Source organism: Macaca fascicularis, chromosome 16, assembly GCF_037993035.2.
Source record: "Macaca fascicularis isolate 582-1 chromosome 16, T2T-MFA8v1.1".
NCBI classification, from domain to species: Eukaryota; Metazoa; Chordata; class Mammalia; order Primates; family Cercopithecidae; genus Macaca; species Macaca fascicularis.
This window is the reverse complement of record NC_088390.1, coordinates 86,384,640-86,409,151: the sequence shown is the minus strand read 5'-3', so window position 1 is coordinate 86,409,151 and position 24,512 is coordinate 86,384,640. Positions and strand designations below refer to the sequence as shown.

Genomic DNA, 24,512 nt, shown 5'->3' with positions numbered 1-24,512 from the left:
AATGCAAAGTGATGGCTGAGCAGTGACTCTGGTTAAAAATAAAAAGGGAAAAACCAAACACAATCAGGGCCCTGAGCAACCCCTTGTTTCTGTCGTGTCAGTTGCTCCTCATGGCCCAGCCTCGTTGACCCTGAGAGCTGAGCGAGTGAGTCTGGTCAGGAGTCCTAGACAGGGGACAGTCCCTGGGGCCCCAGCAAAGACGCTGTAGAAATGGGCTTCAGAAGAGACAAAAGAGATTGTGCTCATTTTAGAAATTCGAGGGTGGCCGGGCACGGTGGTTCACGCCCGTAATCCCCGCACTTTGAGGGCCCACGGCGGGTGGATCACCTGAGGTCAGGATTTCGAGACCAGCCTGGCCAACACAGCGAAACCCCGTCTCTACTAAAAAATACAAAAATTAGCCGGGCGTGGTGATGGATGCCTGTAGTCCCAGCTACTCAGGAGGCTGAGACAGGAGAATCGCTTGAACCCAGGAGGCGGAGCTTGCAGTGAGCCGAGATCACACCACTGCACTTCAGCCTGGGCGACAGTGAGACTCTGTCTCAAAAAAAAAAAAAAAAAAAAAGAAATTTGGGGGAAAGGCAGAAGGGAAATATTTGTTTGTGATCTTCGATCCCTCTGGTGTTGCCGTTATCATTTGGGTAGGTTTTCTTCCTGGCTTTTCAAAGTTGGGAATTGTAATTATCTATTCCGGGGTTGGCAGGTGAGCCAGACAGCAAGTATTTTCTGCTTTGGGGGCCAAATGGTCTTGGCTGCAGCTTTTCAACTCTGCCCTTGTAGCATGGAAGCCACCACACAATGTATGTTAATTGGCATGGCTGTGTGCCATTAAATTCTTTTTTTTTTTCCGAGACAGTATCCACTCTGCTGCCCAGGCTGGAGTACAGTGGTGTGATCTTGACTTACTGCAACCTCCACCTCCTGAGTTCAAGTAATTCTCCTGCCTCAGCCTCCCGACTAGCTGGGACTATAGGTGCGCACCACCACACCCAGCTAATTTTTGTATTTTTACTAGAGACGGGGTTTCGCCATGTTGGCCAGGCTGATCTCAAAACTCCTGACCTCAGGTGATCCACCCGCCTCGGCCTCCCAGAGTGCTGGGATTACAGGCGTGAGCCACCGTGCCCGGCCCCATTCGCATTTTATTAAGGATACTGAAAGTGGAATTTCATATAATTTTCGTGTGTTGTGAAATATTCTCCTCTGGATTTTTTTCAACATTTAAAAATGTTCCAAACCATCCTTCACACGGAAACCTGCGCACAGGTGTTTGTAACCGCTTCATTCATACAGGTGCAGTGGAAGCAGTCAGGATGCTCTGCAGTGGTGGGTGGGTGAGGGAACAGCGGCACGTCCCTGCAAGGGAATATTGTTTATTGATGAAAGGAAATGAGCTGTCAAGCCTCGAGCAGACGTGGAGGATGCTGAGATGTACATCGCTATGTGAAAGAAGCCAACCTGGGCCGGGCGCGGTGGCTCACACCTGTAATCCCAGCACTGTGGGAGGCCGAGGCGGGTGGATCACTTGAGCTCAGGAGACCAGCCTGGGCAACATGGTGAAACCTTGTCTCTAAGAAAATAAAATAAAATAAAATAAAATAAAATAAAATAAAATAATAATAATACAAAAATTAGCCGGGCATGGTGGCTCACACCTATAGTCCCAGCTACTTGGGGGGCTGAGGCAGGAGGATTGCTTGAGCCCAGTAGGCGGAGGTTGCAGTGAGCTTAGATGGCACCACTGCCCTCCAAACTGGGTGACAAAGTGAGACCCCATCTCAAAAAAACAAAAAAAAGAAAGAAAAGAAGCCAGTCTGAAAAGCCTGCAAGCGGCATGATTTCAGCTCTAGGACATTCTGGAAAAGGCAAAATTAGGAAGACAGTGAATAGATCAACAGCTGCTGGGGACTCAAGGGGAGAAAAAGATAAATGGGCAGATACTGGATTCCAGGGGCAGCAACACTATTCTTTTCCTTTTCTTCTTTTTTTTTTTTTTTTTTTTGACAGAGTTTTGCTCTTGTCACCCAGACTAGAGTGCAACGGCGCACCTTAGCTCACTGCAACCTTTACCTCCCGGGTTCAAGCGATTCTCCTGCCTCAGCCTATTGAGTAGGTGGGATTACAGGCACCTGCCACCACACCTGGCTAATTTTTGTATTTTTGGTAGCGACGGGGTTTCGCCATGTTGGCCAGGCTGGTATCGAACTCCTGACCTCAGGTGATCCGCCCCCTTCGGCCTCCCACAGTGCTGGGATTACAGGCATGAGCCACCGTGCCTGGCTGCGGCGACACTCTTCTGTCTGAGGCTGCCGTGGTGGACGCCTGCCACTGTGTCTGTGAAACCCCATAGACTGTACACTCCAAGAGTAAACCCTAGTAGAAGCTGTGAACATCAGTTATTACTGATAATGTATCAACATTGGCTCATCGGTTATAGCAAATGTACCACACAAATGCAAGACGTTAATAGTATGGGAAAGTGGCCGGGCGCAGTGGCTCACGCCTGTAATCCCAGCACTTTGGGAGGCCGAGGTGGGCGGATCACCAGGTCAGGAGATCGAGACCATCCTGGCTAACACGGTGAGACCCTGTCTCTACTAAAAATACAAAAAATTAGCCAGGCGCGGTGGCGGGCACCTGTAGTCCCAGCTACTCAGGAGGCTGAATCAGGAGAATGGCGTGAACCCGGGAGGTGGAGCTTGCAGTGAGCCGAGATCGCGCCACTGCACTCCAGCCTGGGGGACAGAGCAAGACTCCGTCTCAAAAAAATGAGAATAAAATAAAATAAAATAGTATAGGAAAGTGTGTGCATTGAGGGGGAACTTGCTGTACTCTGCTCAGTTTTTCTGTGAACCTAAAATCGGTCTAAAAAAGTCTATTCATTTTAAAAAGTCTTCGTTCATGGGCTGTGCAGAGGCAGAGGGCAGCCTCAATTTGGCCCTCGGGCCACGGTTTGTGGACCCCCGGTTTAGGCTAGCCGTGCCCAATAGAAATGTAATGTGAGCCACCTCTGTGATTTAAAATTTTCTATTGGCCACATTTAAAAGTTTTTATTTTGAAATAACTACAGGAAGTTTCAAAAAAAAAAAAAATGGTACTGGGAGGCCCTATACACCTTTCGCCCACTTCCCCCCGTGGTGACATCCTGCATAGAAATGTAGTGCATTCTCCAAACCAGGAAATTGAGGTTGGTACAGTCCACAGGTCTCACGGGTATTACAGGCACCCATCTGTGCTTGTGTGTATAGAATCCTGTGCCACTGGGTCACATGTAGCTTCCCGCAACTACCACCACTAGCTAGACGCTGAACCACTCCTCCACCACAGGGTTCCTCCACGCTGCCCTGGCATAGAGTTCGCCAACTCCCTAACCCCGGGCAACCACTCCTCTACAGGAATTTTACGTAACTGGAACCCTGCACAATGTCAGCTTTGAGACGGACTTTTTTTGGTTCAGCATCATCCCGTGAAGCTGTATCCAAGCTGTCGTGCATGTCGAGAACCTGTTCCTCTTAACTGCTGAGTGGCAGTACGCCATGATGTGGCCATCCCACAGTCTGTGCGCTCACCCACTGAAGGACACGAGCCACGGCTTCCCATTCAGAGGAGATTGTGAATAAAGCTCCCAGAAATATTCATGTGTGGGGTTTTGTTGGAATCTAAGTTTTCATTTCTCTAGGATAAATTCCCGCAAATGCACTTGCCGAGTCATATGTGGATTGATTGTGTGATTAGTTTTTGTAAATACGTTTCTTAATGTAGTAAAATTAGAGACAGGGTTTTTGCCATGTTGCTGAGGCTGGTCTCAAACTCCTGGGCTCAAGCAATCCTCCCGCCTCGGCCTCCCGAAGTACTGGGATTGTAGGCGTAAGCCACTGTGCCCAACCTGTATGCTTAATTTTTAAAGAAATTGCTAAACTGTTGCATAGAGTGGCTGTGCCATTTTACACTCCCACCAGAAATTTGTGAGTGCCCGTTTCTCCACATCCTCATCAGTATTTGGGGTTGTCACTATTTTTTTTTAAGCATCCTCATGGGTGTATAGTGACATCTCATTGTGGTTTTAATCAGCATTTCCCTAATGGCTCATGACGTCGAATATCTTTTTGTGTGTTTATTTGCCATCCAGGTATCTGATTCTTTGGTGGAAGATCTCTTTGTCTCTTAAGCATCTTATGTCTTAATAATATGTATTGAAAGGCTTATGGGGACAGCCTTTGGTTGGAGGATTTTGAAAAAAGTCATAATATGATTTACTGTGGCTACCAGAAGTGATCATTTTGTTCCAGTGACAGGTAATAACCTGCTTTTTTCTTCCTATTAATACATGATTTCTTTTGTGGCTGTAATAAAACAATGTATACAAATGATTCATTGCAATGAAGACAGGTACCCAAAGAGACAAAGAGGCATAGTCTAATCCATTTTTTGTTTGTTTACTACTGAGTTTTGAGAGTTGATTATACATTCTAGAAACTAGTCCTTTGCTAGATACGTGGATTGCAAGTATTTCTCCCAGTCGGTAGTTCTTTTTTTCATCCTCTTAACAGGATCTTGCATAAAGCAAAAGACTTTAATTTTGATGAAGTTCAGGTTATCAGTTGTTCCTTTTATGAATCATACTTTTGATGTCAAGCTCAAGAACTCATGACCTAGTCCTATATCCTGAAGGTTTTTTTCTTTCTTTTTTTTTTTTAGACGGAGTCTCGCTCTGTCACCCAGGCTGGAGTGCAGTGGTGCCATCTTGGCTCACTGCAAGCCCCACCTCCCGGGTTCACCCCATCCTCCTGCCTCAGCCTCCTGAGTAGCTGGGACTACAGGCGCCCTCCACCACGTCCGGCCAATATTTTCTATTTTTTAGTAGAGACGGGGTCTCACCATGTTAGCCAGGATGGTCTCAATCTCCTGACCTGGTGATCCGCCCGCCTTGGCCTCCCAAAGTGCTGGGATTACAGGCTTGAGCCACCACACCCGGCCAATCCTGAAGGTTTTCTCCTGTTATTTTCCTCAAAGTTTTATGGGGTTGAGGTTTATTTTTTATTTTGCTTATGGATACGCAATGACTCCCGCGTCGTTTGTTGAAGAGGCCGCTCTTCCTTCACTGGGGTGCTTTGCTCTTTTGTCCAATATCCGTTGGGCATATTTGTGTGGGTCTTATAGGTAAGATTTTTTTTTTTTTTTTGAGATGGAGTCTCAGTTTGTCACCCAAACTGGAGTGCCATGGTGCAATCTCAGCTCACTGCAACCTCCATTTCCCGGGTTCAAGAAATTCTCCTACCTCAGCCTCCAGAGTAGCTGGAATTACAGGAATGTATCACCACGCTCAGCTAATTTTTGTATTTTTAGTAGAGATGGGGTTTTGCCATGTTGGCCAGGCTGGTCTCGAACTCCTGACCTCAGGTGATCCACCCGCCTCGGCCTCCCAAAGTGCTGGGATTACAGGCTGTGAGCCATCATGCCCGGCCATAGCTACATTTTTACAAGTGAAAACACAAAAAGAAAACAAACAAAAAAGGTGAAAATTTTTGTAAACTACCCAGCATGTTCAAAATAGTATCATTCCAATGTGGGATGAGTATACACGGCCGCCGATGGGAAGTGTTTTACATTCTCTCTGTTTACCAAGTCCTGGGAATTTCACATGTACTTTACACTTAGACCACGTCTCAAGTGCGATGCTACATGTGGCTTGGGGTCACTACTTTGGCCAGCACGGGTCTACACAGATTGGCGACCTGCGTTTTTGAAAAACATTCTCGGCCAGGTGCAGTTACACCTGCACCTGGTGTAACTGCACACCAGGATTACAGGATTACAGGATTACAGCTCACGCCTGTAATCCTAGCACTTTGGGATGCCGAGGCTGGTGGATCACCTGAGGTCAGGGGTTTGAGACCAGCCTGGCCAACCTGGTAAAACCCCGTCTCTAAAACAGACAGACACTCAGCCACACTTGTGGAAACCTCCGCCCTTTGAAAGGTGCCCTTACAAAATTTTTGTATTTTTACAAAATGGGTATTTTGTATTGGGTATTTTTACAAAATGGGTATTTACAGATGGGCGTGGTGTTTTTTACAACCGGGTGTATTTGCAACCGGTGTATTTACAAGCCGGGCTTGGTGGCGGGCGCCTGTAATCCCAGCTACTCGGGAGGCTAAGGCAGGAGAATCGTTTGAACCCGGGAGGCAGAGGTTGCAGTGAGTCAAGATCACGCCATTGCACTCCAGCCTTGGGGACGAGAGCGAGACTCTGTCTCAAAAAACAAAAACAAAAAAACATTGTCTGGCCAGCCCTTCCTCATGGACTCCCTCTTCCTTTGTCCTTGATGGTTAGGCGACCTCTAGGAGGAGGGGTTTCATTGCCTCTCGTGGGGGGTTCGCAGACCCAGCACCCCCTGGCTCTGAGCTGGGATTCTAGAAGTCACCAGCCAGGTGTGTCCCCCAAGGGAGCTGGATTCTAAAGAGATGTCGGTGGAGCCAGTGGTGGGTGATCTTTAAGACAGATCTGGTGGGCTGTCTTAAAACCATGCTGTTGTTTACTGTCTTCCAAAGGACTGACAGCTCTTTAAAAAGCTGACCTTTCTAGTAAAACTGTCAGGACAGGGAGGAAATAAGTGCATCAAACCTCCTGAACCAAAAAGGAGGAAGTTCAGGCTCCTGGAGAGGCAGTGCTCCCCGGGGATGGGCGCTCCCTGCGTCAGGAGGGCTGTCCAAGGCCAGGGAAATGAAACTTGTCAGCCTTTTCCACCGCAGCTCACAAACCATGATAACTGCTCCGGGAGGCCTTGACGCAACCCGGGCCACTGGTTGCACGGGGGCTGGGGGCTCCTGGTGCTCTCAAGGGCCTGAGCTGCTCTGAACACACAGAGTTGCCCTTGGGAGCAGAAGCCAGAGGCCCCCGGGCCCCAGCTCTTGCATCAGCAGCCCTGGCAGCGGCCCCACAGGCCACGTGAGCTTCTGAGAGCTCTGAGCATGAGGTCACAGGCGCCCAGAGGCAGTGACGTGGCAGCGCCTGTCTCCTGGTGAGTGGGGGAGCTCACACCGTACCTCTGGGGACCCACGCCTGGCTGTTGCAATGTAACCCAACCCCTGATGAAATCTTCCCTAAAAGTTGCGGGTAGTAGGGGCAAAGGACCTTTTGTCTTGCGGTCGAAAGACTCCCGTAGCTGCTTCTGTTTGCCTTCGTATCCTTCCCAGCAGAGTAAACAGAAAGGGCATTTTCACGTGGCTCTTTCTTCCAGTCTAAACAGTGTTCCCTAAACACCTGCAAGGCAGAGGACACAGGGCTCCTGGTGCCCATCCATCTAAGTGCTTCCTGGCCTCAGGGAATCTGCTTTGGGAACCTGAAAGTAAGGTTTCCCTGACCGTCAAGAACAGACAGACACTCAGCCACACTTGTGGAAACCTCCGCCCTTTGAAAGGGACTGGCTGGTGGAAGCAGGCGGCCTAGGGCATATCCCTGACCTTACTACCCCCAGGTGGTGACAGAAATGGTCTTTAAGTGTGGGACCCTGGAGCCAAGTCCTTGGCCACGCCCCAGCTCTGCCTGGCTGTGTGCTGGTGGGTTATGACCCTCATTGCCTCAGTTTCCCCTCTGCACAATGTGGCTGGCGCTGGTGTTCCTTGCCCCATAGACTGTCATGAGAAGTAGCCTCTGGACAGGTCCTGAGAGCAGTGCCCATGTCTGTGCCATCCGCTGGGACTGGTGTTGGCCTGGTACTGTACTGCCTCACCCTTGTGTCCCCAGGAGGGGAGTGGGGTTGAGACCAGCCCCAGGGGTTATAAGGACAGTGGGGTTACATTGACAAAGGCTATTTCTGTTACATTTTGTTCCCTGGTTTCCAAAATGAGGTGCAGGCTCTGCAGAGAAAGCAGGCTTTCCCTGAGGAGCAGAACGAGCTCTCTGAAGGTCGGTGCTGGGGCTGGGTGATGTGAGAGCAAAGAGCTGGAAGTGGGAATGTTCTGGAAGGAGGGAGAAGACTAGTGGCTGATATGTGGTCACTGGAGGAGGAGCCCTGCGATATATATCAGGTGGGGACAGGGAGAGGAGAGGTGACCTGGGACCCCGAAAACTGGGTAGGTGGTCGCTGTGGCCTCTCCTGGGAGCCTCCGACTGGCGGTCAGGGCAGACTCCAGTAGATTGTAAAGGCATCAGGATCTGTCTTGCTTCTGTAAATATTTAAACACTGGGAGGATTATTTTTGGTAGCTACAGTCTCTCTCCGAGCCTGGCGGGCTGCCGGGACGGGTGTCAAGTGACATTGGGCGTAAGGCTACCCCACCCCCGGCCCCCACCGGCTCCAGGCTCCCTGCGTTCACCTTTCCAATGGCCACAGTTTGATGTGGGTCACGGTTTCCCCTTCTGGGAGACGTGGAGAGATGGTCTCAGGCGTGCGCCTTCAGCACGACCAACAGGGATTCCTCGTCCACACAGTTTCCTGACAGCGGTTGAAAGGGACGGGTCTACGAAGGCCAAGAACAGCAGTGGAGTGTGGGGTCAGGAGCCCAGCGGGGGGTACCCCGGGGAGGGGCCGCCTCCGCCAGACCCACCCCGGGTGAAAGGATGCATTGTGTGCCCGCAGCATGAGGGGAGCTGCAGACAGGCGTCTTTGTAGGGTCCACGAGCGGGAAAGTGCTTGCCGGCAGGCATCCCACACAGGCCAGCCGGTGGCCACGGCCGGGACAGGCTTGGACACAGGGCATCGCGGTCTAGCAAGGATGGGGGGGCCCTAGGCCCCCGGCCCTTTGCAGAGTGTTGCTCGTTTTCTCCCACCCCAGAATTGGGCTTGGCCAACACAGCCCCCCCTCGCCCCCCCACCCCTGCCAGCTGCCGGGGGGCCCTGTGAAGATGGCGGCACCGCCCCTTGGAAACTCCATCTGCGTGGAGGTGGCACTTCTGCTCGGGGAGGGATCCCGGTGCCCAGCAGATGGCAGGCTTCCCCCAGATCAGCCTAGGGCTGGCTGGGTTGCCCGCAGTGCACACCCCCACCCTCCCCCTCCCCTCCCCTCCCCTCCCCTACTTCTCCTCTCCCCTCCCCTCCGCCTTCCTGCCCCACCCCCACCTGCCTGTCCTTGGAGGGCGGCACTGCCTGCGTCCCTCCCCACCTGACCTCCCTCTTGCCTCCCTAACTCCTCCAAGCAGATTTTGGTGAATCCTAAATCACGTGGATGTTAACTAGCAAGTGCCTGCAAGCAGTTCTGAGGGCCAGGCTGGGGTGCACACTCACTTAAGCCAGGTCCCGCTGGTCAGGGTCAGCCAGATGCCACTCCTGCATCCTGTCCACTTTTAGCAGCCTTCTGTCTTCCTGGCTGACTTTCTGCCTCTTCTCTGGATGTCTGGCGGGTGGAGAGGTGGAGAGCTTCCAGCACAACCTCACCCCACTCCACCTCACACCAGCCTCAGCCTCCCCTGAGACCACACGGAACCCAGACACGTGTGACCTGCAGCCCCAAAGCAGAGACTCCTGGCCGATGGGGTGGGTGGGAGGCCTGACACAGCCACATGCAGCCTGCTTTGTGTCATTCCTGCTCTCCCGGGGTGGACGCAGGGACCCCCTGGGACAGCCCAGCTGGGTCTCCAGGGCGGCCATGTCTGGAATTTACTTTGTGAACCTCTGGCTTGTTAAAATTATTTCATAGATGATTCATGGTCATATAGAAGTGTCAGAAATAAAGAGAAGGAGCTCAAACAGATAAGTGTCCACCCCTGCCCACAGCAGCACCATCCACAGTAGCCCACAGTGGAAGCACCCACGTTCCTCCTGACGGGTGACTAGAGAAATGCAGTGTGTTCACACACACGTTTCACACGCACCCAGCGGAATGTTCAGCCTTGGGAAGGCAGTTCTGACACACGCCACAACATGGATGAGTTGAGGACGTTATGCCGAGTGAAATAAACCAGACACAAGGGGTCAAAACTGTGCGATTCTACTTGTGTGTGGCCCCTGGAGTTGTCAGACTCAGAGATGGAAAGAATGGGGTGCCAGGGGCTGAGGGAGGGGACGTTAGGGAGCTGGCGTTTCATGGGGACAGAGCTTCCGTTTGGGAAGAAGGAGAGTTCTGGAGATGGGTGGTGTGATGGTTGCACAAAAATAGGAATGGTATAACGCCACTGAACTCTACGTTAAAAACGGTTAAGGTGGTGAATTTTCTGTCATGGACATTTTACCACAATGAACAGAGAGAAGGAGAAATCAGTTAAGATCTTTTAAGGAGACTGGCACTGTGAGACTAGTGCACGTTTTCCCAGCCTTTTGAGAACTGACTTCTTGGATTAGGTCTGTAAAGCCTGTGTAGGTTGTCCCCACCCCAACAATTGGTCATGAACTTCAAGCATTGGGAAATCACGCTGGAGGTGGCTGCCCAGGCTCACCTCTGCTCGGGTTAGAACAGGAGACTCACATGGGGCAGGTGCTGCGCTGTGGCTGGAGCACTGCTTGGGAGCGTGGGCTCCCACCACCTGGAGCCGGCCCCTCGCTGGCTGGGCGCCCGAGACCCATCACCGCACAAGCCTTGTGAGAGCTACGGCTGCTGTCCACACGGCTTGTTCAGGCCGAGTTGAAGCCTCCGTCCTAGCAGCTGAAAGTCAAATCTAGTCATTAGACTCTGAAAGCTGGTTCATGTCAGAGACCTGACATGGAGTGTGGGAAAACCTTGACGGAAGCTTCCAGAGCCTGGCAAGATTAGATCAGGAAGTAACACTTTACCTACCGAGCTTAGAAAAATAGACTCTCCCTGTTGTCTTCTGGGAACTGGGAAATCTGAGCGCAGGTTTCTGGGCATGGACACTGCACACAGGCCTGCCCCTGGGGGTGGGCAGCAGCTCCCCGGCCACCCCAGGAGGGTGGGGACCCCTCGGCTGATTTTGGGAATCCAGAGGGGGTCATTATAGAAGGCTGGTGCTAGAGTTGTCATGAGGGTACAGTGGGCCCCTCTCCCCGCCCCTTGACCCCAGTCATCTTTTCAATACCGTTCTCTGGTGGGACTTGCGAGGGCCGGTGCCGAGGCTGCTCTGCTTGTCCAGTGAGGACGTTCGTGTATTTGAGGGCGTTTGTGTATTTGAATGAAGGTTGTGGTGTCTTGGCCTCTTGGCCTTTGGCGTTGGCAGGTGTCTGGGCAGAACCAGCCAGAGCTGCTGGAGAATACATGAGCAGTATCTAGAACAATCTTGAGCTCCACAAGGCCGGTGTGCCATGCCAGACTGTTGGGAAGAGGCAACGATGACTCGTATTTGTGACTCTGTCCACGGCAGGCAAAGCGAACCGTGGCTTTTCATCCCGGAAATACCCCAGCGCAGTGTTTTTGTGGGAGCTTGTTACTCAAAGCAGGCACGGAGTGGAAAAGGGCCCAATCAAGGCCGCAGTGCGGGGGCTGTCAGAGCAGGGCAGGCCCGAAGCCCAGGACTCTGCTGAACCCACCACCAGTGAAAGGGGCTTTGATGTGTCGAGTGATAAAACCCGTCGGACAGGACCTGGGAGGGATTCTGGCTTTGGAGCAGGACCTGGGAGGGATTCTGGCTTTGGAGCAGGACCTGGGAGGGATTCTGGCTTTGGAGACTTTGCTGTGCTTAACTCGTGGGCAAAAGTTGTCCCTGTGCTGGCCAATTTTGTTTTCATCTAATGTGGGGATCCCTGTTCAGGGGGCACACAGTGCTTGCTGTATTTGAGGGTCTTGAGTGGTCCTCCACATTTGGGGTGTCCTTTGGGCCACATGGAGCCCTGAGAAGGACTGACAGGTGTTGGGGAGTCTGTGTTTGTATCTTGGACGATGGAGGAGTTTCCCTAATCATGGTGTTTTTTCAAGTTAAGAAACTTCCTTTGGAGAAGCCTTTTTCTCTTTTACCGACGAAAGGCTTTTCCTCGGCAGGAGGACTGAGGGCGCTGGGTCCTGAGGGAGGGCCTGGGGCTGGCGGGCAGGTGTGGGTTGGGGAGGGTGGCAGAAGAAGTCTATGCTGAGGATTTCCACGGGGCTGGCCAGGCTACACAGCACCATGCTTAGCAGGATTGGACTTTGATTTTCTGTGGCTCTCACTGATAAAACAAGCAGGGGCCTCCTAAGTTTTGCTTCGAGGTTGACTGCCGATTAAAGAACCAACATCTGGTGCATAGAACCCTCCAGAAACAGTCTTTTTGCCCTTAATGTTAATTTTTTCCCCCTTCATTGGAGTTAATTTGTTAAGTTGCTGGTGTGTGTTGATAGAATTGTTTGGTGCAGAATGCAGGCACGTGGGTTCACCAGGACCCTGGCTTGCCGAGTGGGGAGGTGGTCGACTGTGGACTCTGGGTGTGTTTGACTTTCAGCCATAATCTTATGATTGGGACGCCTCCATCCGGTTCCTGCCCCCTGTGCCCCTTGGGCACATGCCCAGTGGCGCTTGGACCTGACTCATAGCTCTCTGCAGTTGACAAAAGGAAAATGTTTCAGTTTGGGTAAATCAGCCACAGCTGGAGCCAGGGAGAGGCCCATGGGCTGGCGACTTTTCAGGGTGGTGGTGTTTGTTCAGTGTGTTGTTTTGCTCTGTGACTTCGGGGAGCGCATCAAAGGCTCGGCAGACGCCCACTTGCCGAGGAGCCACGGCCCTGGCTGGTGGCCAGGCAAGCACCTCCCAGGTAGGCGTCAGGGGAAACATCCAAACTAGCAAATAAAACGGCTTCTGGCAGGGCGTGCTATCAACCCTTCTCCCTTCTAAACGCACACACAGCTTCACAGAGAAGAACTTAGAAGTATTTTGTTTGAATCAGAAGGAAATATTTAATATCGTCTCATTCTCCTCTGCCTAATTTTTTTTTAAACCACATTCAGAATTGCTGGGCAACCTCATTTCCCCACATTGAGGATTCTTCCCTCAAAATCTCTTGCAGGCGTAAAATCCGAGAGCCTGGGAGGGTTTCTCTGAGCCTCTGCATCTCCCAGCGCCCTGCCCCCGCCCAGCACTCCTCTGTTTGCGTTAAAAGCTTCAGGAAGGGAAATTCCTCACCAGCCCGTAAGCCGCTGTTTGTAGGAGCCCTTAAACTCTGCGGAACCCAAATCTCCCAGTACTGACTTAATTCCCTTCTCCCTGAGAACCGGCTCCCTGCAGCACTCAGGGTTTTGCCTGCAGAGGGAGGCCGCAGTTGGGAGTGGAGAATGCCCAGCCAGGGGCTACCTTCATGGGGACACTCCCTGCCCCCAACCCCACCTTCACTCGGAAAGAGTAATGACTCCTGGTCACCAGGCAAACTTCTGTACCTGTTTATTCTGGTTTAAAAATAGGTCAGGCATGGTGGCTCATGCCTGTAATCCTAGCACTTTGGGAGGCCTCGGGAGGAGGAGCACTTGAGCCCAGGAGTTCAAGATCGGCCTGGAGAACATAGCGAGACCCCATCTCTATAAAAAATACAAAATTTAGCTGGGCGTGGTGGTGTGCACCTGTGGTCCCAGCTACTGGGGAGGCTGAAGTGGGAGGATCGCTTGAGCCAGGAGGCAGAGATGGAGGTTGCAGTGAGCTGTGATGTCACCACAGCATTCTAGCCTGGGTAACGGAGCGAGACCCAGTCTGAAAAAAAATTTTAAAAAAAAATTTCTTTTTTCTTTTTTTTTGTTTGAGACGGAGTCTAGCTCTGTCGCCCAGGCTGGAGTGCAGTGGCCGGATCTCAGGTCACTGCAAGCTCCGCCTCCCGGGTTTACGCCATTCTCCTGCCTCAGCCTCCCGAGTAGCTGGGACTACAGGCGCCCGCCACATCGCCCGGCTAGTTTTTTGTATTTTTTTGAGTAGAGATGGGGTTTCACCGTGTTAGCCAGGATGGTCTCGATCTCCTGACCTCGTGATCCGCAAAAGAAATGCTTATTCCCCACTCCCACCCAGACCAAGATGCTCTGGAACAATTTTCTCCAATGGTTGAGTTTGGGATCAGGGCCTGGAGAGACCATCCAGTCTCCTGCCCCTGGTGGGCGTCCAGTTCTGCCTTGGGCAGTGACACTAGGCACAGCCCCGTGGCCCATCCTGGCCCTGATCTTTTGTGGCTCTCAAGGGAAGTTCTTTGGCCCCACCTCAAAATTCACAGGGTCCCTCTGTGGAAACAAAACGTATCCCAGATGGATTTGCTACAAGGCCGTCCCGGGAAGGGAGCCGAGTAAACAGCAGCAGAGACTGGAGGGTGCAAGGGGACAGCCGACCGCAGTCCAGCTCCTCCCGTGCGTCACCCTCTCCCACCAGCCCGGCCTCGGGCTTCTCGTTCACCCACACCTTCCCGAGAACTTGAGCGGAGGTGTCATCTCCCGCTGCGGGCTGAGGCTCTGAGGAGGGCTGGGCGCATAGAAGCTTCCTTGGAATGGAAAACCCAACTAGGATATTGGTTTCCGAGAGGAAGCCCATTCACCCACCGTGGTGGCTCTGCCCTTTAATAAGAGGCAAAGAACTCGGGCGCCGCGGGTACTGGTCACTCTGTCGGGGCAGACGTACCCCTTGCCATTCATCCTTCAAAGGCCAGGCTTCGGCAGGGGGTGGCTTGTGTGGTCTCTCTTTGGCCTTTTCTGATGGAAGGTCCAGGGGTAGGGAGTCCTCATGTGGTTGCTCTGCAGGGAGGGGGCCTCCGAAAATATCCTGCGGCCTCTTACCCACCACGGCAGCACTGACGATGCTGCACTGGGGAATCCACTCTTGAACTCTGCTTTGAAGCGCTGCACATTTGCGTCCGCTTGGACTTCTGTCTGTGAGGTGCTCAGAGGTCACCTTGCGTTTATGAAGTGAACGTGGCCTTGGGATGTAGACCTTGGGCCCCAAGTCCGAGACCAGTGAATAAAGTGAGAGATGGCTTTGCCCCAAGTGGGTGAGGTGGCCCCGGCACCCACGCTCGCCGCCTCCTGCCTCCCGTACGTTGGGACCACGAGGAAATTGGCGCTGCAGTGATTCATGCAGCTGCTAATCAAAAGCTTTTATTTCCTGATTATCTCTCCGTTTGAGGGATGGCAGATGCCAGTGCCGTCAAAATATAAACAGATTCTAGTCGGCACCTTTCAAAGCAGAAACCAGCCGTTCTGAAGAGCAGAGGACCGTGCCCCTTCTGCCGCCTGGCGGAAGAGTTTCGTTGGGAAAAATGGTTTTTCATAACCTTTCTGCTTTCTTATTTAAATTAAGCTTCGCCAGGAGAGTTTGGTAGTAGTAGAGGGCTCCTAATTTGGTCCCCTTTGACCTCCGCAGCCTTGATTGACAGTTTGTTGTGGGGATTGAAGTTGTGGTTGCGAGGTGGGAGCCAGCAGAACAAATACCCTAGGACAGCTGGGCATCCCCGAGGACCCAGCCGAGCGGGGGGCGTGCGCAATTAGAGAGGTCTTCACACAGAAAGTTAATTAGCTACTAAATGGCATTTAGCACAGTTTATGGGAAATGCATGTTTGAAAAGCAAATGGAGATCAATGTGGAATGGCTGCCACCGGACAGGGACCCTTGGACCCAGCGCCGGTCTGAGGGCCTGGGGGGCCACCCCCTCCAAGTGTGCCAGGCTGGTGCCTGCTGAGACTGAGCTGGGAGATGCTCCTCGAGGATCTGCCTGGCCTTGGAGGGGCAATCCTGCTTCGCACCCACGGCTGAGCTTCCCTGTCCATAAAAAGGGAGTAAACACGTCTTCAGTTTTGGGGAACTGTGTTGGCCGTAGGCTGGGTAGTGACTCCCTTCCCCACCAAATTCATGGCCACCCGGAACCTCAGAATGTGACCTTATTTGGAAATAGGGTCTTTGCTGATGGGATCAAGGGAAGGATCCAGATGAGGTCGTCCCGGATTAGGGTGGTCCTAAATCCAACGGATGTCTTTAAAAGACACAGATGGACACACAGACACAGGAGGGGCAGGGAGAAGGAGGCAGAGATGGGGGCGATACCGCTGCAGGCTTGGGGGCTTCCAGGATCCAGGACGAGCACCTCCAGCTGGAAGAGGCAGGAAGGACCCTCCCCTGGAGCCTTCGGAGGGGGCACAGCCCGACTAGCACCTTGACTTCAGACTTGTGGTCTCCAGAACTGCCAGACAATTTCTGTTGTTTTCAGGCTTCTGATCTGTGGTCCTTCATTATAGCAGCCCTGGGAAATGCCCTGTCACCACCAAAATGCAGCCCCCGAAACGCAGTCCCTAGCTCCATCGCAGGGCCGTGTCCGAGGCTGGAGGATGGCGGGGCGGGGCGGGGCGGGGTGAGCCAGAGGGAGGCCTTAGGACCTGCTTTCCGTTTCTGTTATGACCTGAGGTCCGACTTCAGTGTGGTCTTTTCACCTACTTGTCTTAGTTCCCCGTTGGTCCTGTGGATGGATTGCTTGGTGTTAATTTTGTTTTGGGGAGGGTGAGTTTTGCTCTTAAAAAAAATTCTTTTTTTGCCTTTACTGTTTTCCATGTTTCGGAGGGCTTTTGTTTTTTTCTTCTCTTCTCTTTTCTCTTCTCTTCTCTTCTCTTTTCTTTTTTCCCTCCCTCCCTCCCTCCCTTCCTTCATTGTAAAAGTAGCACCTGCTCCTAAGGAAATTCTGGGAGAGAGGGAAAAGACAAAAGAAGGGCGTGAAGCCCCGCCACATGCTCCCTGCTGCCCAGCTTACCATCGTTAACTTTTTGGTGTATTTCCTTCAGCCTTGTGTTTATTTTTACTTTTTACTTTTGCTTCCGATGCCTAAGTTATTTTACAGAGTTGTAGACAGGCAGGCTATATATAAAATGTACTTTCTTGGTTTAAATTTTTTTTTTTTTTAATTTTAGGCCAGGCACAGTGGTTCATACCTGTAATCCCAGTGCTTCGGGAGACTGAGGTGGGAGGATCACTTGAGGCCTGGGCAACATCGTGAGACCCCGTCTCTACAAAAAATAATTGAAAAATTAGCTGGGCATGCTAGCAGATGCCTGTGATCCCAGCTACCCGGAAGGCTGAGGCGGGAGGATGGGCTTGAGTCCAGGGGTTCAAGGCCAGCCTGGGCAACAAGTGAGACCCCCTACCATCGCTATAAAAAATACAAAAAAATAGCCAGGTGCCTGCCTGTAGTCCCAGCTGCTCGGGAGGCTGAGGAGGAGGGATCGCATAAGCGCAGGAGGTCAAGGCTGCAGTGAGCCGAGATCACACCCCTGCACTCCAGCGTGGGTGACAGAGCGAGACCCTGTCTCTAAATAAATTTAAAAAAAAAATTTAAGGTTGTCGTATTTGATATGTGCAGAAGAATATTTGTAGCATGTAAACCATGAAACACAATCACAAAATGAATCCCGTGACCCGGCGCCCCCCGTGTCTGAACTAGAGCTTCCCAGGAGGCCAATACTCCACTCCTTCCTCCCCAGTCTGGTCGTTCCGTGCCTCAGTCTGCAGGAGGAACCACCTTCCGGAATGCCGCGGGTGGTACTTCCTTGCTCTCCGAAAGCAGGCTTTGCACGCATGTGCACTTCTCAACAACGCACGCTTCCGTCTGCCTTGCTCTGAGCCATCAGCGGCTCAGCTCCGTGTGCCTGAGGTGCTGCAGGTACTCACTCCGGCGGGGGGGACACTGTCTCTATGGCTGTTCCCAGGTTGTCCACGCTCCTGTTGACGACTGTGTGGTTTCGTTTGGGTTTTTCTCTGTGAATGTCACCGTGACAGCTCTGGTGCACATCTTTGGTGCGGAGGAACAGGAGCCCCTCCTGAGCCCTACGATGCGCGCTCAACCTCCTGAGACACACTGACTGCATTTCCTGGGGTTGGGCCAGCCGACAGCTCCCGGGATTCCGTGGTCTGTCTTGCCATTCTCAATTCATGCCCTGCCGTAAACCCCTCCCGCACCGCTACGTCTTCTGAACGGCCACCAGGTTTCACGCCTGCACAGCAGCCTGTTGGCGAGGGACGTAGCATTTCACTTGCCCATGCCCCTTCCATGGACGTGGAGCTGCTCCTGGCTTCCCGCTTGTCCTTGATGAACACGTCTGTGCTTGGAGCTCTGCACACAGGGGCTCAGGGTGGATGTGTGTGCACACGCACAGGGATTGCACACAAACATGGATGACACACGGGTTCATTGTTTATGTGTACACACACATGCATGCACAAAGAAGTTCAATGTCATATTATTTACTTTACAAAAAAAAATGAAATGAGTAACATCCGAATTCTTGTCTACAGGGATTTTTTTTTTTTTTTCTTTTGAGATGGAGTCTTGCTCTGTCGCCCAGGCTGGAGTGCAGTGACGCGATCTTGGCTCACTGCAACCTCCGCCCCCAGGGTTCAAGTGATTCTCTTGCCTCAGCCTCCCGAGTAGCTGGGATTACAGGCGCTATACCCAGCTAATTTTTGTATATATATTGTTTTTATTAGACAAGGATTTTCACCATGTTGGCCAGGCTTGTCTCGAGGTCCTGACCTCAGGTGACTCACCTGCCTTGGCCTCCCAAAGTGCTGGGATTACAGGCGTGAGCCACTGTGCCTGGCCTCAGGGACTGTTTAAAGAGATGCACGGTACCTGTACACACGTGCACACACAGGTTCAGTGTATTGTGTGCAGACATGAACACAAAGAAGTTCAATGTGATATTACTGACTTTACAGAAAAATGAGGCAGGGCGCAGTGGCTCAGGTCTGTAATCCCAGCACTTTGTCAGGCTGAGGCTGGTGGATCACGAGGTCAGGAATTCAAGACCAGCCTGGCCAACGTGGTGAAACCCTCTCTCTACCAAAAATCCAAAATTAGCTGGGCCTCATGGTGGGTGCATGTAATCCCGGCTACTCGGGAGGCTGAGGCAGGAGAATTGCTTGAATCCGGGAGGCAGAGGTTGTGGTGAGCCGAGATCGCGCCATTGCACTCCAGCCTGGGCGACAGAGCTAGACTCTGTCTCAAAAAAAGAAAAAAAACACAGAAATATGAGAATGGAAACAACCCAAGTCTTTATCTGTAAGGAATGTTTAAAGAAAACGTGAAAGTGGCCCTCAAAAAGAGGTGCAGCTTCTCCCTGCAAACCAATAGGCCCTGGATACACTAACTGAAAAAATCCAGGCGTAACACAATGTCGACAACACGATCTCACTTTTGCTTTAATACATGTGCATGTGTGTGTGCGTGTGTGTACATTGTGCACGCGTGTGTGCATGTGTGTGTGTGCATATGCACACAGGGAAGCCCAGGAGGGCCGCGCCCTGCTGTTCCCTGGAGCGCCCTTGGAGGAGTGGGATTGAGGTTGAGCCGAGGCTGCCGCTGCAGGGACGGATGTGGGTCTGCTTTGTGCCTGTGGCGGGTTCAGCGTTTGTGCAGTGAGCATGTTCTTGCTGAGATTACAGAAGAGCTGAGGGAGCCGCTCCGGGGGTGGTGCGTCCCTTGCCCTCCCAGTTCTGGAGGTTTGGCCTCCCCGCTTTGGAAAATGAAGTGTTGCTGGAGGATGGCTGAAAAATCATGTGCATGCGCATTTCTTTATCACCGACGATCTTGAATATATCTGCATGCTTGTTCACCTGGTGTCTTCTTTTGTGAAGTGTGTGCCAAAAAAGGAAGGGGTTAAACTCGTCGGGGGCACCCAGAGCCTCCCTGTCTTCATCCCTTCTCCCCGGCAAGCTCTGAGGAGGTATTAGAGGATTGCTGGAGGTGGAGGCCCGAGGCCTTCTCCCAGCAGGGCCCAGGCAGATGGAGGGTCTAAGACCATACTTGCTGCTGGGGAACAGCCATTTTGCTCTAAGAATTTTCTGCCGGCCAGGGCCCCAGTCCTGGTTTGCGTCAAATCCTCTGAGCCGGGCCAAGCAGTGCGTTGGTGCGGAAGATGCTGGCTCCCCTGAAACTAGGCCCAGGAGATGGAAAAAGCCGAGTGGAGATTAAGGAGGGAGCGAGGAAACGATGCCTAAACAAGTTCTGTCTTTCTGTCACTGCTGCCATAAGGGGCTAGATACAGAATTCAGCTTTACTGTATCAAGCCTGTGGATGGAATTGAAATGAATATAATGAGTAGCCAAGGTCCTGTCAAAGGATGTCGGTGATTGGTATCATGACTGTTTGCCCGTTGGGGTCGGGGTGCTGGGAGTACCCACCAGCTCCCTCAGGGCCTCCTGGGGCCCAGGTCACACCACAGCCCCTAGCCATGGTCCCAGCAGCCCCCGGTCAGCTCTGGGTCAACTCACAGGCTCCCCTTTCAGCCTGCAGGGACAGTAACAGGGACCAGGGCACAGATTTGGGCAGTCCCAGGTGTGCCACCGAGTCCGAGAAGGTTTTTGGGAAGCACCAGTCAGGCCTGCGTGTCTCTGCTGTTGGGGTGTGCGGAGGTGTTTCGAGTGAACCCTGGGGGGCTGAAAGGCAGGACCAAGCTGTGTGGGATGTCACAAAGCCCAGCAGTTCGGAATCTAGAAGGTTCTGGCTTTCTGTTCCCCGTTCCTGCCACCTGCTGTGTCTCTTCGCCAATCCCTACCCTCTCTGTGCCGTGGTGTCCGGGTTAGGGAGAGGAACAGACTGGGCCTGGTGATCTTCAGGGTTCTCTGGGGCCTGTGGGTTCTGTGTCTTTTTCTGGACAAACGCCGGTTACGCCACCCCACAACGTAGCACCCCAGACTCCCACCGCGTGCTCCCCTGGGAACCTCTTCTTAGTGTCTCGTTCCTCCGGGAAGGAAGGAAATCTCCAGCCTATTAGGCGGAATTCACTGGCCCTACATGGTGGTCAAGAAGCCCCCGCCTTGAAGCCAAGAGAGAAGGGGAATGTGGGCTGAAAGCCTGAAAAAGAGTTCATGAAATTTAATCAGATGCCTAAGGGGAACACCTAAATTTAGTCAAATTATTATTAGTATTCACTCCATTTTTAAATTGCCTAGGGGAACGTCACAGAAAAGTTGGGAAGCCACCAGCCTGGGTGGTGATTATTCTGTTTCTGCAGAGCAGTGGGATACGCTGGGAGGCACGGAGGCCCCGATGAACCTCACGGCCGCCCTCCGTGGCACAGTGAGCTGCTCCTCCGGGTGTCAGGATGGGCTGCCCAGAGGGTCTGGGGAGGCACCGGTGCCCAGAGCCGTGTCGGGCAGGCCTGAGGGCTTCCTGTGTTTGGCCATAATGGATGTGTTTGGGACCTGGACCTTGGCCTCCTGCGCCCCAAGCTCTGGCCCACAGAGCCCACCACCTAGAAGCCAGAGCCCACCCATAGCAAGGCCCCGATCAGTGAAGACCCCTCCCCTCCTTGCTACTTGGTTATTCTCTGGCCTCAGCCTCCACTCGGTTCTGTAGTCAGGGTGAGCTTTCGGTGGGTGTGAAGGGAGACCAGGGTCCTTGCCTGCTCCTAGTGAGACCCGTGGGATTTGGGGCCTGACAAGTTATATTCCTTTCTGGGCTGACGTTCCAGCCGTGTTTGCAGGAAACGGTGAAGGTCGACGTGTGCCTTTTTATGGCATCGAATAACCCAGACCTGCAACAGGAACCGTGAGCGTCTTTCTGTCCCCTAGAAGTGTTTAGATACTAATTGGCCGTTCGGTCCTGCAGAGAAGACACAAGAACGTCTTCACGCCCAGGTGCATTTGCAGCTACGTGGTCCTCCCACCTCCCGGTTCTGGCCTCTCCCATCTCCCCTGGGTTTCCATGCAGTGTCGCAGCTTCACCTCGAGAGGGCCACGTGATTGGCGGCACTGGGGATGCCCGAGCTCCCGATCCCTCTGCCGGGGTCCAGGGCGGCATGGGTGTGCCTCCCTGGAGCATGTGTGCTCTGGGTGTGGGTGTGTGTCCGCAGAGTGGGTGTGCTCTGGGCATGCGTGTGCCTCCCCGGAGCGTGTGTGCTCTGGGTGTGGGTGTGTGTCCCCAGAGCGGGTGTGCTCTGGCCTTCCCTGCCCAGCTCCGGGCGTCGCCAGGTGGCCTCCGTGGGCCTGCCAGGGCCCAGCTCCTGCGGCTCCTCCTTTCCCTAGGCTGTACAGAATCTCCCAGGTGTGATGCTGATCGACAGACTGAGAGCATGGAGCCCACGAGGGCACTTTGGTTTAGAATCATCTCATTTGGTTGCCCACGTTAAGCGCCTATAAAATCTAGGGGCAAAAAAAATTAAACATTCTTTTTGGGTTCACACAAATCTCTTGGCTGTTTTCTTCCCAGTAACGTGTATTTCAAGGACGGAGTCGGGAGGGAATGAAAACAGAACAATTGGCTCTCAAAAGCCTGGTTCAGGAGCAGCTGGGAGTGGTCTCCAGACTGCTGGAGCTATTAATTATTTTGCTTTATTTATTAGATGTACCCAGCGTCCCTTTGCCTCCAAGCATATTTGCAAATGCCTTAAGGGAAAAAGAAAAACAAATGATTCCTGCCATCAGCGTCTCCAGCCCGTAATGAATAACACCGTGTAATCACGCTAAATGGAAAAAGCCCAGTATCGCGTCACGTGCACACCCTGAGTCTGAGTCGTCACAGTCGTAAATGCACAGGACCCACGGAAGCTCAGAAACTCGTAACAGCCGTGAGATCTGTTCGGCGAACATTTTCTGAATTTCCCTGGGAAATCCACAAGGTCACTCCATGTGACTAAGAAAAAATTAAAACAGAAACAGCATCCAAAGGCCTGGTGCATTCTCTCCTCCTACCTGCCGCGGATTCTTGCCAGCCTGTCACAGCCCCCACCCCGCCCCCACGCTGGCAAAGGAACAGAAGAGAGGCCCGGCCTGGTTATCTTTTCCTAAACTGTGCTGGTAATCAACCTGAAGGATGTGCCTGCCCCCTTCCTCCCAGTGATTTACACCTTCCCTAATTAGCCCTGAGCGCGCTCACGTGGTGTGGCAGATCGGCAGAGTTAATCGCTGGAGCAGAGACCCTGCCTTCCCAGTTCCCAGCAGCTCTGGCTCTGGAGTGCGCCTCCCGCGCCGCGAGGAGCCGCGATTCATCCCCCACCCCGCTTGGCCCTGCATTTTCCGGCCTTGATGCTCCCAGTCCCTCTGGCCGGAAAAGCCAGGCTGTCTCGGTGCATGCAGGATGTCGGCGCTCGAGAGCTCGGCCACGACTATGAGGCAGGTTCTAGGGTTGGGATGGCAGAATCCGGCCAGCTGTGCGCCCATCACTTAACATTGCCACTTATGTCAGAAATGGCAGCTGGAGCCTAATAGAGCCAGCTTCCCGTTGTCCCCCTCAGCATCCAGGCCTCTGTAAAGCTTAGGAGTCCCACCCTGGCAGCAGAAGGCACCGCAGTCGCCGAGGGCTTATTGCTCTGCCTCTTCGTCCTGGCAGCGGCATCGATCGTCCTCCCGTGCACAGCCGGCTGGGCTCTGCAAACAGACCCCAGAGCTGGGCCTGGCGGCCTCTGTGGTCAGCGGGAAGCTGGCAGAGTCCAGCCTCGCGGCTGGATGGATCCAGTACCGCCGTGTGCACATGTGTGTGTGATGCTAATTATGCCAGACGTGCTTCAGTTTTGCTGGGAACAGTTAGCTTACTGCGCATTTCAGAAACTGCCAGGATTTTAGAGCCTAATGGGGTTCCTAGAGATCGTAGTGTCCAGCCGACTCATCGCCGTCTCACAGGTGGGGGAAGGAAGGTGCAGAGAGAGACAGCTACTCCTCCGTCACCCCCGTCCTCCTGTGTGCCAGGCCCTGTGGGGCGAGGGTTGCAGAGATGGCTGAGACATCGCCCTTGTCTGGGAGACCAAGACACAGCAGTGGGTTGCAGATGCTGGGAAGGGGCCAGGTGGAGGGATGAGGCGTCGGGGAAGGTGGTCTCCACCTTGTTGGAGTCAGAGACCAGAGGTGGAGGCTGCTGCTGCACACGGACCCCTTCCCATCCCATCCCCTCCTCAGCCTTGTAATCTGTGTGACCTGCACGTCCCTGTGCACCGGGCCATCTCTGGGATGGGGCGGGGCTCCATGCCTCTTCCCTTCACTTACTGAGGGTGGTAGAGGCCGTGGGGCTTCAGGAAAGCTTTGGACGTGGGGCTGGGGCTCGCCTTGTTGGAGAAGGCATGAAATGACCTGGCAAAGTAGGATATTCTGGCGGACGGATCGCTGAAAATGAATTCATGGGCAGCAGAGATGCTTGGGTTGAATGCTGGATTTTATTCCTCCGTTCCTCCTGCAGGGGGTCCTGACACTTTTAAGTCACCAGAGCGGCTCAGCAGGCAGGTAGAAACTGCCCCATCCCGTGTTCCCTGTCACCTTCTGCAGGGCAGGCCTCACCTGGGCTGTGTGAAGCAGGAGAGGTTGCGATGGGAGAGGCTGGGATGGAGCAGCGGCCTCCGCCTCTGGGCTCGGATTCCGTAGAGAGAAGCCCTTCGGAGTCTGTTCCAGATGAATGGAAAGGTACTGTCAACGGAAGAGGCTTCAGAAAAATCTCAAACTTGCTGCTCCCTTTGGTTCCCTGCCTCGGGGGACTTAAACCCTCCAGATAATGACCTGGAGAAGACCCCAGGGCCCAGGGTATCAGGGTCCGTTTGCATCCAGCGTCCCTGCTGAGTCAGGAGCTGTGGGGGTCTTGCTCTTTGGATCTCTGGACATTCACCAGAATCCCCTAAGCTGGTCTTTGCACGGTGTGTTTCCCTCACCCTCTTGGGCTTGTCTTTGTTGGGAAGGATGTGGGCACACCACAGATGTGACCAACGCAGTCATTCGTGTTTCAGGCATGTA

The 24,512-nt window shown here is 53.1% G+C and overlaps 1 protein-coding gene across 31 annotated transcripts in view; it reads left to right on the top strand.

Annotated features, from left to right (window-relative positions):
- Positions 1-24,512, top strand: part of TBC1D16 (TBC1 domain family member 16) — a 98,611-nt gene that overhangs the window by 32,829 nt on the left and 41,270 nt on the right. The window lies entirely within an intron of this gene.